Below are 16,195 nucleotides of genomic sequence, written 5' to 3'. Positions count from 1 at the left end.
TCTTTATCCCACCTCTCCCTATTACCATTCTCAGCCTTTGGTAACCATCATTCTTCTCTCTGTCTCCGTGAGTTGAATTTCTTTTTTAGCTCCCACATTTGAGTGAGAACACACCATATTTGTCTTTCTGCACCTTGCTTATTTCACTTAACATAATGTTCTCCAGATCTATCCATGTTGCTGCAAATGACAGGATTCATTTTTTTATGGCTCAATAATATTCCATTGTGGGTATGTACCACATTTTCTTTATCCATTCATCTGTTAATGGACACACAGGTTGATTCCATATTTTGGCTATTATGAATAGTACTGCAATAAACATGGGTGTGCATGTATCTTTTTGATATCCCAGTTTTCTTTCTTTTGGGTATATATGCAGCAGTGGGATTGCTAGATCATAGGATAGATATAAATAGAGAGAACAACAATTCAAAAAGTGAGAGGGATGGAGTTAAATTGTAGAGATTTTTTGTTTTGTTTTTGTTTTTCGCATTTCAAGTTTATTAAAACTTTAGCAGTACAAGTTATCCAGATTGCAGATTATCAAAAGATCAACTCAATGAAATCCACATTTTAAAAAAAAGGGCAAGCATAAAACAACCCAAAAACAATGAAAAGGAAAACAACATAAAGAAGATTCACTAGCAAGTCTCTCAAACTTAAAATTCAAAACAGAACGGAAATAAGTTTATATAACTCACTCATCCACTTTTGTCTTCATCTGTTTCAGGGCTTGATTCATAATCAAATTTTTTTTTCTTTCATGTACATGGTCACTTTCTTGACCCTTTGATTCTCGGTTTTCTTTTTCCACTGAGGATCTGATCTTCTCATCCTCCTTATTTTTCAATGTGGAGGACTTTAATTCATTGTCCTGACTGCTTTGTTTTATTTTTGAGAAGGGACTTTTATCTATATCAGCCTTTTTTCCCCCTGCTATTATTTGAGCTATTGTGATCATGACTTTTACAGTACATTCTTTTCTCACTCTCAGAATTTTCTTTTCTGTGTGAACTCTTACTTTCTTGGTTTCTGTATTTTTCTTTGTTTCTGTTTTTACTTTCTTCTGTCTCTAAGCTCCGTGAGTCTCTCCTCCTTCTCCCCCTATGTTTACTTCTTGATATTCCTGGTGGTGTTCTTCTCCCTCGGCTTTGTGACTGTCCTCTTCTCCCGTATTCCCTTTCTCTGTATCTATGGTACTCCTTGCTTCTGCTGCAATCTCTGTCATGGCTTCTTGATCACACTCTTCTGCTTCTGTCCCTACTTCTGCTTTGCTCTCCTGTTCTGCTATTATAACTGTGTTTACCTTCAGTTATATCACATTCTCTACTCCTGGATTGTGCACATCCATCCTTTTCCTTAGTTTTACCATGATCATGCTCATTACTCTTTGATTCTGTTTAGACTTCTCTTTATTTCTACCCCTTTCCTGATCGTTTCCTTTTGAATCAGGCTCCTTTTCTTTTTCTTTAACATTCTCATGATCCCTTCCTTTGCTCCTTGACCTCATCCTCTTTTCTTCATGTCTATTATGTTTTGAATCTCCTTCTTTACTCTTTGATTTCTGTTTGCTCTTACTCTTAATTTTAGATTTGGCCCTTTTCTTCACTTTGTTTGTATTATATTTATCATCTTTTTCTGAATTTCTTCTGATGTCTCTCTTTGCTGTTAGATTTACAGTCTTTAACTTTCTTTTCCTTTTCATTTTTTCTGTTTGGACTCTCAAATACATTCCTGTGGTTAGTTATTTTTCTCTCTTTTACTCTAATTGGACTTGTCTGATTTTCTTTTATTTCATTCAACTCACTCTTATGCCCTTTGATCCATCTTTCACCACTTGATACCCTCATCCTTTGAGCTCTCTGCATCTCTTGCCTCCAATGTACAGGTGTCTCACTAAGTCTGAAACAATCCCTTGATCTGGATCTGGAAGGAGTTTGATAACACCTTGATCCTCTTACTTTAATTCTCCTGCCAGATCTAGTAACTAAAAGTCGTCTCTGGTATGAAGCAGGCTGGGAGTTAGATGGATTACATTCTCTTTCTCTTTCTCTCTCTCTGGCTTTTCCTTTCCATTGCATCAGCTTTAGGAGGACTTTTTCTCATTAGGAATCTATTTTCAGGTATAGGAGGGATCTCTTCTGGATGGACAGTAGACTGGGGTTGTGCTCTAAGATTTTCAGTTTCACTCTTACTAGATGCACTCTTCTTGCTTTTCTTTCACTTCTTCTTTTCCTTCTTGTGTTTTGGGGAATTTTTCCTATGTTTTTTTCTCTTTTCTTTGATTTCTCTTCAGAGGCATTTTCGGAATCACAGGAATCAGGTGAGAACTGAGAATCACTTGAGCTATCTTAGTCACTAGATGATGAGGAGGAAGATGATGATGATTTATACCTTTTCTTTTCTTCTTTCTTAACTTTAGATTTGGGAATCAGCTCTCCACAACTGAGTATCTGTACCTCTGTAAATGCTTTGCTAGCAGCATCCGTCTTGTGGTTTTCTATCTCTCTTACAACTTCTTGGCTAGAGATTACTTGTCCAAAAACATGATGCCCATCTAAATGAAGAGTTGGTTTCATTGTTATGAAGAACTGTAAACCATTTGTATCCTTCCTTCTGTTGGCCATTGACAAGAGAAATTCTTTGTTGTTTTTACCAGCAAAATTCTCATCTTCAAAAAATCCTTCTTAGATAGATTCCCCTCCTCGTCCATTTTCTTCACTGAAGTCAGCACCTTAAACCATAAAATCCTTGACAATTCTGTGAAAGAGACAACTCTTACAATGTAATGGCTCTGAGTTGATTTCCCTGTCACCTTTTGACCTGTACAAAGACAACTAAACTTCTCACATGTTTTGGGGCACACATCAGAAAATAATTCAAAGACAACTCTTCCAGCATGTTGTTAATGGCAATGTCAAAAAAAAATATTCGAGGACATTGAAGCTTTATTCCCGTGGCTCCAATACTTAATCTTCAAATGAAGACAAGACCAAAAAAAAAAAAAAAAACCAAGGACAACTGATCCCTTGGCTCTCGCACTGGTAGAGTTTCCTCTTCTTTTGGTCCAGTCCTTTAAACCGCTTCATATCTACCCCCTCCAGAAAAGGAGCTAAAGCACACTAACTGCCTCCCTCCTAGACAGCTGAGTCCTAATTTTAGAGGTTCTTTTTTTTAGTTTTCTCTTTATTTGCTTGTTTTTTCTATTCTTTGTAATCCGAGTTGTCATCAGTTTAAAACAATTGATTATAAGATGTTATTTGCAAGCTTCACATTAACCACAAAACAAAAACATATAATACACACAAAATAAAAAGCAAGAAATTAAAACATACTGTCAGAAAAAAATTACTTTTATACAAAGGAAGTCAGGAGAAAAGGATAAAAGAAACAGGATCAACAAAACAACCAGAAAACAAATAAAATGGCAGTAGCAATTCCTTCACTATCAATAACAACACTGAATAGAAATGGGGTAAATTACTGTAGCCTTGTAGTATAGTTTGAAGTCAGGTAGCGTGATGCCTCCAGCTTTGTTCTTTTGGCTTAGGATTGACTTGGCGATGCGGGCTCTTTTTTGGTTCCATATGAACTTTAAAGTAGTTTTTTCCAATTCTGTGAAGAAAGTCATTGGTAGCTTGATGGGGATGGCATTGAATCTGTAAATTACCTTGGGAAGGATGGCCATTTTCATGATATTGATTCTTCCTACCCATGAGCATGGAATGTTCTTCCATTTGTTTGTATCCTCTTTTATTTCCTTGAGCAGTGGTTTGTAGTTCTCCTTGAAGAGGTCTTTCACATCCCTTGTAACCAAAACAGAGATATAGATCAATGGAACAGAACAGAGCCGTCAGAAATAATGCCACATATCTACAACCATCTGATCTTTGACAAACCTGAGAAAAACAAGAAATGGGGAAAGGATTCCCTATTTAATAAATGGTGCTGGGAAAACTGGCTAGCCATATGTAGAAAGCTGAAACTGGATCCCTTCCTTACACCTTATACAAAAATCAATTCAAGATGGATTAAAGACTTAAATGTTAGACCTAAAACCATAAAAACCCTAGAAGAAAACCTAGGCAATACCATTCAGGACATAGGCATGGGCAAGGACTTCATGTCTAAAACACCAAAAGCAATGGCAACAAAAGCCAAAATTGACAAATGGGATCTAATTAAACTAAAGAGCTTCTGCACAGCAAGGGAAACTACCATCAGAGTGAACAGGCAACCTACAAAATGGGAGAAAATTTTCGCAACCTACTCATCTGACAAAGGGCTAATATCCAGAATCTACAATGAACTCCAACAAATTTACAAGAAAAAAACAAACAACCCCATCCAAAAGTGGGCGAAGGACATGAACAGACACTTCTCAAAAGAAGACATTTATGCAGCCAAAAGACACATGAAAAAATGCTCACCATCACTGGCCATCAGAGAAATGCAAATCAAAACCACAATGAGATACCATCTCACACCAGTTAGAATGGCGATCATTAAAAAGTCAGGAAACAACAGGTGCTGGAGAGGATGTGGAGAAATAGGAACACTTTTACACTGTTGGTGGGACTGTAAACTAGTTCAACCCTTGTGGAAGTCAGTGTGGCGATTCCTCAGGGATCTAGAACTAGAAATTCCATTCGACCCAGCCATCCCATTACTGGGTATATACCCAAAGGACTATAAATCATGCTGCTATAAAGACACATGCACACGTATGTTTATTGCCGCATTATTCACAATAGCAAAGACTTGGAACCAACCCAAATGTCCAACAATGATAGACTGGATTAAGAAAATGTGGCACATCTACACCATGGAATACTATGCAGCCATAAAAAATGATGAGTTCATGTCCTTTGTAGGGACATGGATGAAATTGGAAATCATCATTCTCAGTAAACTATCGCAAGAACAAAAAACCAAACACCGCATATTCTCACTCATAGGTGGGAATTGAACAATGAGAACACATGGACACAGGAAGGGGAACATCACACTTCAGGGACTGTTGTGGGTTGAGGGGAGGGGGGAGGGATAACATTGGGAAATATACCTAATGCTAGATGACGAGTTGGTGGGTGCAGTGCACCAGCATGGCACATGTATACATATGTAACTTACCTGCACATTGGGCACATGTACCATAAAACCTAAAGTATAATAATAATAATAATAATAATTACAATAAAAGAAAAAAAAAAAAAAAAAAAAAAAGAAATGGGGTAAATTATAAATTATCTAATCAAAAGACATGAAGAGTCTGAATAAAACACACACACACCCATGCGTGCGCGCACACACACACACACACACACAAGACCCAACTATATGCTACCTACAGGAAATTTACTTCATGTATAAAGACACAGATGGGCTAAAAATGAAGAAATGGAAAAAGACAATTCAAGCAAATGGAAACCATAAAAAGCAGTATATCTACTTTTCAGACAAAGTAGATTTGAAGACAAAAACTGTAAAAAGATATAAGGTCCTTATATAATGATAAAGGGGTCAATTCATCAAGGGGGATATAACAATTGTAAGTATATATGTGGAAAATATTTGCATTTGAAATACAAATAAAAGGAGCCTCAGAAATGGAAGAAAGATAAAAATTTAAAAATTTTTAAAAAGACAGAAAATCTATAACTTTAATGAATTTCTAATCAAAATTTAAACAGGATTTCCATAGAAATAGAAAAATGGATTTTAAAATTTATACAGAAATGCAAACACTTTCGAATAATTAATGAAAATTCTAAATGATGAAGACTACTCAAATGAGAACAACCAAAGCCTATTCATTTGGAGCTTGCTATAGTAAGAGAGTCAGCCACTACCACTTGTACTTGGCAGAAATACAAAGCAGGCAAGGGAGCTGGAATAGTGTTAACCATTAGAATAGCTAAAATTAAAAAGCCTGAAAATAGCATGCATTGGTGAGGATGTAGAACAAATAGAACTCTTATAACACAGCTGGTAGGAATATAAAATAGTACAACCACTTGGATATCAGTTTGGCAGTCTCCTAAAAGTTAAACATAAACTTACTGTACTACCCAACCATTCTATTTCTAAATAGTTAACAGAATTAAAAATATATTTACACAAAACATCATACATAAATGTTCATAGCCAATTTATTTGTAATTGCTAATCATTGGAGATAATTAAAATGTCTCTCAACAGATCCATATTGTGAAAAGAAAATAAATCTTGGGGCCCCAAAATCACTAAGCTAAAGGGAAAAGTCAAGATGGGAACTGCATAAGGCAAAACTGCCTTCCCATTCTATTTAGTCATCCTTCTGCTCACTGAGATAAATGCATATCTGATTGCCTCCTTTGGAAAGGCTAATCAGAAACTCAAAGTATGCAACCATTTGTCTCTCACCTACCTGTGACCTGGAAGCCCCATCCCTGCTTCCAGTTGTCCTGTCTTTCCAGACCGACCCAATGTTCATCTTGCATATGTTGATTGATGTCTCAAGTTTCCCTAAAATGTATAAAACCAAGCTGTGCTCTGACCACCTTGGACACATGTTAGGACCTCCTGAAGCTAAGTCACGAGCACACATCATCAACCTTGGCAAAATAAACTTTCTAAATTAACTGAGACCTGTCTCAGATATTTGGGGTTCACAATAGATAAACAAAATGGGATATTTTCATCTAATAGAACATTCTTCAACAAACAAAACAATCAACACAGATAACAAACAAATTCTGAATTAAAGGATCTGATTTAAAGGATCTACATGGCACATACTCTAAAATCGACCACATAACTGGACATAAAAACATTCTCAGCAAATGCAAAAGAACTGAAATCATACCAAACACTCTCAGGTCACAACACAATAAAAATAGAAGTCAAGACAAAAAAATCACTCAAAACCATGCAATTGTATGGAAATTAAACATGTTCCTGAATGACTTTTGGGTAAATAATGAAATTAAGGCAGAAATCACAAAGTTCTTTGAAAATAATGAAACAAAGATACAACATACCAGAATCTCTGGGACACAGCTAAGGTGGTGTTAAAAGGGAAATTCATAGCACTAAATGCCCACATCAGAAAGTTAGAAAGATCTCAAATTCACAACTTCACAACTGAAAGAATTTGAAAAGCAAGAGCACATCAACCCCAAAGCTAGCAGAAGATTAAAAATAACAAAAACCAGAGCTGAACTGAAAGAAATCGAGACACACAAAGCCATTCAAAAGATCAACGAATCCAGGAGTTGGGTTTTTGTGAAGAAATTAATAAAATACATATACAAAATGAACTTCTAATTAACAATTACAAGGTAAAGATATAACAGAGAGGGGAAAAAAGAAAAACAAATTCTGCAAGAAAAAGTAGGTGACTTCATATATAATCTCATGGTAAAGCAGATTCCTTTATCTAAAACTAGAAAATAAAGTGTTCTAAAAACCATTTCTAGCCATATAAAAGTTCGAACATTTATAGCAAAAGACATTGTCTTAGTCCATTCAGGCTACTATAACAGAATACCAGAGACTGGGTGACTTATAAACAACAGAAATTTATTTCTTACAGTTCTGGAGGCTGGGAAGACCAAGATCACGGCACTGGTGGATTTGGTGTTTGGTGAAGGCCTACATCCTAGTTCACAGGGGCCATGTTCTCACTGTATAATCACATGGTGGAAGGGATGAACAAGCTCTCTGGGGTCTCTTTTATAAGGGAACAAATCCCATTCTTAATGGAACTTGATACCTTCCCAAAGGGCTCATCTTCAAATATCACCACCTTAGAGATTTGGTTTCAACCTAGGAATCTGGACGGATGAAAACATTCAGTCCATAGCAAACACTATAATCAAATTCCAGTGCTGAAAAGTGAAAATGGGTGCCTGTAATGTATTTTTAATCTCTTTTACATTGACAAGAAGGAAAATTTCCAAGAGAAAAGTATGTGAGATTGTGAATAGGAATTCACAAAGGACAAACCCAAATAGCCAATAGAACATAGAAAAAGGCTTAAAATCTCTACCAGTCAGGAACATGTGAACAACTCATCCAACAATGAGTTACGATTTTACAAACATTAGACTGGCAAAAGACCAATAACAATTCTTGCTAGTGTAGACTTGGGAAGGAAAAGTTTATTCTTGCACATTTCTGATAAAATGTAAATTATTCCTGTTTTTTTTGGAATACATTCTAGAAACATTTATTACAATTAAAAATACATATACTCTTGACTCAGTAATTCTACTCTTGGGAATTTGTTCCATAAAAATAAAAGTTTCACTACATAAAGATATATTTTTAATGATGTTTGATGCAACATTGTTTGAAGTGGGGGGAAAAAAATAAAACAAACACTGAACAAAAAACATCCACCAGTTGAGGAAAGGCTGGCAAAATTGTAACCATTCACACCATAAAATAGTATGCTACCATGATAAGTAATCAATTAGAAGTTCAACAAGATTTCACTGACGAAAATGAGATCCAGAAAAGTCTGCATATCAGTCGAGAATGTGTTTGACTGTAAAGAAAAGAAAACTCACTGATCATGGTTTAAGCAAATTGGGGTTTATTTTGGAAATCCCAAGGTCAGCAGTTGCCGGTATTAATTCAGCCACTGAAAATGCTATCAGGCACTCAGCCTGATATTTCCATCATGCCACCATTAATATTATAGCTTTTATCTTCACATGTGTCCCATCATGGTCCAAAGATGATATTGTCATTTCAGGTTTTATTTCCACTTTCCAAGATGGATCAAGGGACAACAACAACAGCAGCCAAATTTATCCCACTTATTAAGAAAGAAAACTTTCCTAGAAATCCTTGCCATAGATTTCCTCTTGGGTATAGTTGACCAGCACAGGGACATTTGCCTACCCTACAACTCAGCACCAAAGATGTTCACTGTGACTTCAAATGTTAAGCTTTCCAGCATCTATTATTAAAGGAAGGGTCAGGAAAATATATTTTATAATTTGCAAATATTGTAAAAATATATTTTTATACTATAATCTTATTTTTATAAATCAATGACAAAATTCTATGAATATGCATATGTGTTTTTGTCTATGATTATATGAGCTTGAAGGAAAATATAGACACATACCTACTAAGCCTTTATGTGGATTTCCTCAAGATAGGTAATATGGATAGAGAAGGCATGAAGACAGAAAGCAAGCCAAAAAAAAAACATTGTTAACTATGATGTGATCTTATGCATGCATTTAAATAAAATAAGATATATAAATATTTTTAAATGTTTCCAGCATATTTTCAAAGATAGTAATTTACATCACAGCATGCATAATGAGGACCATTTCATTTGTTATAAAATACATAAACTTATATGTGCCTGGAAAAATAATAGCCAACATTCACTGAGCTCTTACTTTGTGCCATACATATTTATACAAATGACTTACCTATTTTAATCCTCTCAACAATGCTATAAGTAACTAGTGTTATCCCCAGTTTACAGATATGAAAACTAAGGCTTAAAGGAGTTCAGTGGCTCATCCAAATAACACAACAGGTGAGTGAAAGAACATACATCATATTGTGATGTATGTTCTTTCACTCACCTGTTGTGTGGTGGGGGGAGCAGGGAGGGATAGCATTAGGAGATATACCTAATGCTAAATGACGAGTTAATGGGTGCAGCACACCAACATGGCACATGTATACATGTGTAACAAACCTGCATGTTGTGCACATGTACCCTAAAACTTAAAGTATCATAATAATAAAATTTAAAAAAAGAACATACATCATATTAACATCGCTCACCTCTGGAAGTGGAATAAGGATAGGGTTGGGGAAAGAGGAAGAGAGGTATACACTTTTCCCTTTATTTACACAGAACATCTTCACTATTTTTTGATGAGTTTGTGTTTTATAAACAAGTTGAGATTTCAAAAAGAAAAATTGCAGCCAATTTTATCCCATTTATTAGGACTTACACTTAACCATAGCAGTGAGGAAATTTTATTTCCTTTTCTATACCGTTTCTATATTTAAATTTATTTTCTTCACTTACTTCCCTATATTATCTTTTCTTTTATTTCTACCTCCTAATAACATTGTTTAGTCTCCTCAATATTTCTCCAATTCTCATCTTCAAAGTAAGATACATTATATCTCCCATCCCCTCACACACACAGAAAGAAATCCTAGGGAGAAGAACAGAAACCAAGCTCTCTTCTCAAGATTAGAGAGGATTATACATGTCAGAGAAATGCATTTTGATGTAAAACAGATCTGAATGCAAACTCCAGAGAACTGAACTGTCAAGCATTATTTGAGGAAGGTGATCAGGCAACGTGCCTGGGGTCCCATCAGATAGAATTCATTGTCATACATGGTAAGAAGGAAGCAGAACTAAGATAGAGAATGTGGATACACTCAAAGTCCCCGTATTAAACAGAGATTGGAATGCTACACTCCAGTGTCAAATCCCACAACAGTCTGGAGAAAAATTTTGACTCAGAGAGAGAAAATCTCTTCAGCCTCTTAAGTCACTAGATCCCTGCCTCCGCTTAGCTTCTGACTTTGAGCATGTTCCAAGCTTCGGTTGGAAATTGCAATGGGGAGTGGATTAAGCACAGCTGGGCTTTCACACTTAAACCTTGAGCATTAACGGTTCAGCAAAGCAAGGTTTTCCCATTAGAACTACTGTACTTCCAAGTCCAAACTATTGATGAGCTCTCAAGTTTAGTCCATCTGTAAGAAATATGCAAGCATGTTGCCCATAAACTAGAGCACACATCTTAAAGTGGAATCAGAGTCAAGGAAAACAGCCAAATTGAAACTGTTTTGACTAAACAAATAGTATTTCTCACACATTGCTGAGGTAAAAAGAATAAAAGTTTTCTCAACACCAACTTATCAAATACAATAACAATTGAACATTTAAGGGATGGGAGAGATCGCCATTAAATGCAACTGTTTTTTAAAAAGACTCCAAACACACACACACAAAAAATGTTAATATTCTCCTCTTAATAAAATAATATCTAGAATGCATTTTCAAAAAGTTTGATAATTTAGCTTCAATTCATTATTATTATTATAAATGCATAGAGATATTCTTATCCATAGTGGTCTCAGTTTTAAAAATCTTACTATATTTACAACTTGTTTGAAGATGCTGAGTGAGATTTCATCCTTGTTTGGAACATCTACGGGCTCATATTTTCCTTTATAGCCTTTACCTTGAAATTTACCTGAATTCTCAAAAGACCATGAGAAGTGAGATTTAGAAAATGGGAAACATTCCATAAAAGTATTACTAAAATAATCTAAAATTATGTTTCACCAGTATAAAGGGAAATCCACTAAGACTCGCCTAGAGGCTAACATTTCTCCATTGTTACTAAAATTTGCTAGGAATAACTTTTAATAATTTAGGTTCCCTGTGAATGGTCTTATCATGGGATAAGGGAAGGGAAGGCATTGAACACTGAGAAGAGAGGTGAATGGACTCAAAGACAAGCACAATAAACAGGTGCTGACAATGAGAAGGAATTTTTCCTTTTTAGAAGAAAAATAACAGTAGGAAAATAACAATAATAATAGAAGTTAGAAATTAAATCGAATAGACAAAGCTTACCAATCTTTAGTTACCCACCATGGGCTAGTTATGACATCAAGTGTTTTCCTTGTAAACCTCACACGAACACCTTTATTCCTTCCATTTGGAATATGAGAAAACTGGGTCTGAGGGAGGAGCTTGCCCTTGGTCACACAGCTAGCAAGTGGCATAGGTGAAATAAAATATCTGTCCTGTCTGATTCGAAAGCCTTGCTTAGAATCACCTGAGAGAAAGAGATGCTGCTTAATATTAGCTAGAGAGATAAAGAGGGTAGAAAATAGTTGTACAACATATGTGCAAGAGAAGGAGAGGAGAGTTGAAAGCTTGAGGAAGAAGGATTAAGGGAGAAGAGGAGAGGGGAAGAGTAGGGGAAAGAGGGAGAGAGCAAAATGGGGTTTCCTTGGAGGGCCCTAGGAAGTTACCCAGGGATGATGGGGACTACATTGTTTTTCAAACTAGATTTTCCTGTTTGTGTCCCTCAGCTAACAAACTGATTCAAAGCTCTCTTCTTACCTTATACACTTCTGAACCTTATACCACAGATAACTCAGAATCTTTGCTAATGAACTAAAACCGGAGAAGAATCCAAGCTGTGAGATTCATGCTCCAGATATCCAAAGGCAGATTGATATTGAGTTGTTGCTAATTAAACTTAACTTAGGAGATATATCTCCAGAACCCAGCCCAAAGTTTGTAGAACCATGACCATATAGGGCTATAATTTCACTGTGACCTATTCTGTCAATTCTACCTAAAATAAATAGGGCACTAAGCCACTGTATCCTGCCCTTGAATTCTCAGCATCCCATCGGGAACATAACAGAGAAGCTGCGCTTACAGGATCAAGCAACATAAAATCTGTGCAACCAAGACTTTCTGTAGCATAGTAGCCAGATCAGTTGTGTGTTTCTTTGTTTTTCTTGCAAGCAGTAAAACTGGCTCTGGCTAACTGAAGCAAAACACCTTTAGTGGTAGGACATAGGATCATTTGAGAACTTAAAAAATCTCTAAAGAGCCAATCTTAGGGGAAAAAAAGAAGCAGAGATCCAAGCAGCAGGAACTAATCAACAATTAAGGTGACAACACTACAAAGAATCAGCTCCAATCATCTTTTCATCCTGGCATCACTGAACTCTATAATATTTGGAGTCCTCAAAATGAGAAATGAGTTGGCCTTATTTGGTTCTCTTACCGATCTCTTGGCTAGGGCAACTTGATTGACAGCTCCATCAAGAATATGAACATTGGGGAAGAGACAGTTCTACAAAGGAAAATCGGGGACGGAGTTCTCAAAAGCGGGGGGTGAGGTGAGAAACCAATGTTTTAAGTAAAGGGAAAAAAATCCACTCCAGTATCCCAGGGCTTTGATTTCTCTTAGGGATCTGGATTCTCTCATTCACTCATGTGCATGTATGTTCTTTCTTTCTCTCTGTCTCTCTGCCTCTCTCTCTCTCTCTCTCAAGACGGGGAGAGAGGAGAAGTGATAAAGAAAGGAACATGCAGAAAGAGGGATGACTTTCAAAAATATCCAAGGCAACTATTCTGGATGAAAATAATGTATACATATGTAACTAACCTGCACATTGTGCACATGTACCCTAAAACTTAAAGTATAATAATAATAAAATTTAAAAAAATTAAAATAAAAAAGAAAATAATGAGCTTGTGACACTTTTTTTTAGGTTTTTCAGCCTTTTTTTTGGTAGAGCAGTTTTAGGTACACAGCAAAATTAATAAGAAGGGGCAGATATTTCCCATATAACATCTGCCCTAGCACAGGCATAGCCTCCCCCATTATCAACATCCACCACCAGAATGGTACATTTGTGAGCCATTATTATACTGACACATCAATATCATTCAAAGTCCATAGTTTACATTAGGGTTCACTCTGTGTTGTGCATTCTATGAGTTTGGACAACTATACAATGACATGTAGCCATCACCACAGTGTCATACAGAATATTGTCACTATTTTTAAAATCTTCTATTCTCTCCCTACTTAACCCTTGCAACCGCTGACCTTTTTACTATCTGCATAGTTTTGCCTTTTAAAGAATGTCATATAGCTGCAATCATACAGTACGTAATATTTTCAGGTTGGCTTATTTCATTTAGTAAGACCCTTTAAAGTTTCCTTCTTATCTTTTCATGGCTTGATAGCTCATTTCTTTTTAGCCCTGAGTAATACTCTATTGTCTGGATATACCACAGTTAATTTATCCATTCACCTACTGAAGGACATTTTAGCTGCTTCTGGGTTTTGACAATTATGAATAAAGCTGCTAAAAGTATCTATGTGTAAGACATAAGTTTTCTGTGGACATAAGCTTTCAACTCTTGGGTAAATATAGAGGAGGTCAATTGGCAGACTGTATAAGAGTATGTTTAGTTTTATAAGAGACTGACAAAATGTCTTCCAATGTGGCTGTAACACTTTTCTATCAGCAATGTATAAGAGTTCCTGTTGCTCCACAGCCTTGCCAGCATTTGGTGTTGTCAGTGTCCCACATATTGGCCATTCTAATAAGTGTGTAGCAGTATCTCGTTGTTTTAATTTGCATTTTCCTGCTGACATATGATGTAGAGCATCTTTTCATATGTTATTTGTTATTTGTATATATTTTTGGGTGAAGAGTCTGTGATGGTCTTTGGCCCATTCGGACCATTTTAAAAGACTTTTTGAAATGGTATAATAATAGCAGAAATGTTTATTTTTGACACCTTAAAATAGCTGTTTTAAGAAAATTAATTTTGATGAAAATGAAGCCCTTTAGTCTGCTGGCACCTTGACATGCAAATCTGGGAGAAGTTATAGTGTGGAGTTCATAATAGAACAGTTTGAAGAGCTGTGGGATGAGAATGTGGAACTAGAAATCAGAAAGTATATTCTGTTAGCAGAAAACCCTGGACTGCTCAGGACATGTACACCAAGACTGCCCTTTTGGGAAAGCCATTTATGGTCTATGTTCCAAAACAAAGCTGAAAGAGGTGATAACAAAGCAAAACAAGATAGAAAAGTGAAATAGTAGAACACATAGATCCAGAGGAGTCTATACAGAAGGCATGGGAAACAGGATTAACAGAATAACTGCCTTGACAGCTAGTGGCCTTTCAAGTACAGTTCATGTCCCTCTTGAAGAGTGGTGAAATTTCTAGGCCTTGGGGAAAAGGTATACCCATGATAAATCCTTCTATAATTAAACCAGATGGATCGGTTTCTGGTTTACTGCTATTAAAACAATTCCAGTATAAGACAAATACCCTTAGTTAATTTTGCACCAAAAGTTCGTCCTGGCCAGGAATCCCAGGAGGCTGGATGCCAGTCAAGATGGGTCATTTGACACAAAGGAAGGAGAGGCCTGCAAGGGAACCCTGCTATGGAAGCTTTAGTATCAGTAACTATGGGGATGAAGATATGAGCATTTGCCAACTCAGGCAAATGACAATTATAAACAGAGATCTGAAACTTGCAGTTCTGGCAGGCATTCCATTGCTAGCCCCACAGCCTGTGTTGGGTGAATCATGAAACTCCTATCAGCCTCCCTCAGATTGTGAGCAACCAAGTGTGATGAGGATACTTGTCACTACTTTTCATAGCTCATGAGTGGTGAGCGATTACTGTGATTAACAAGGACACTGGGTCCATTCACATGATGAACTTGCAGCTTTGAACAGTGAGGAATTATGGTGATTAGCAATTCAGAGTGATTAAAAGTTCACTGGCTAAGGCAAAACCTCAGCCGATGGGGAAAAAGTGATGGAGGGGGCATGCCCACTGCATGGGGAGTGGATGCTGATACAGAGCCACTAATATGAGAAGCAGAGGACTGACATCAATTGTCATTAATTTGGTTGCATCCACAATGACCCATAATAAACTGACCTTCCCTGACAGAGAGAAAAGGGGAGAAAAAGCAATTATTAACAGAAGAATATTTTTTGTTTGGGGGGAGGAGGGATTAAAATCCTCTTTATCCTGAGAAAATAGGATTAACTTTAAAACATCTCCATTAACTCTACTTTGGCCAGATTCAAGGATAGTTGGGTCTAAGAAATGCAGGTATATAAAATGGCATTGAAAAGACTTGGCATAATGGTTAGTAACCTAGGCTCTGGGATCAGATACATCAAGGTTAATTATCTTCTACTTAACAGCTGTGACCTTGTGAAGTTCACTCAGTCTGAAAAATATCAGTAACTCTAAGCACCGAATTGCTGAAGGATTCAATAAGAAAAATGCTTAGAAATGTGCCTAGCATACCACCCTCAAGAAATATTATTATTAGTAACCACAAAAACCATCTAGAAATCATTTTGTCATTCATTGCAAATCCAAGGGAATCATATACTTTTATGTGCCCATTGAAGTCTGTGTCACTTAGGCATACTTACCAAATTTACAGTTGATATGATACTGTAAAAAATATTCAATTGAAATGGATAACAAAATTGAGATCTCAAATGTTCTCAACTATCTGAGATAATAATCCAACTCTAACATAGTGAAAATTGAATTCTGTAACTTATTCCACATCAGTCATCATACTCAGCACTGGGCATATAAAGATGATTAAGAAGGGGGCT

General features: G+C 36.3%; 1 pseudogene; it reads right to left on the bottom strand.

The window, feature by feature from the left end:
- Positions 1–704: 704 nt before the first annotated feature.
- LOC100454170 (peptidyl-prolyl cis-trans isomerase G-like) overlaps positions 705–16,195 on the bottom strand; it is a 49,765-nt pseudogene continuing 34,274 nt past the window's right edge.

This window comes from Pongo abelii, chromosome 4 (genome assembly GCF_028885655.2).
Source record: "Pongo abelii isolate AG06213 chromosome 4, NHGRI_mPonAbe1-v2.0_pri, whole genome shotgun sequence".
Lineage (NCBI taxonomy): Eukaryota > Metazoa > Chordata > Mammalia > Primates > Hominidae > Pongo > Pongo abelii.
Note: the sequence above shows the minus strand (reverse complement) of the source record. Positions and strands in the feature narration are given on the sequence as shown.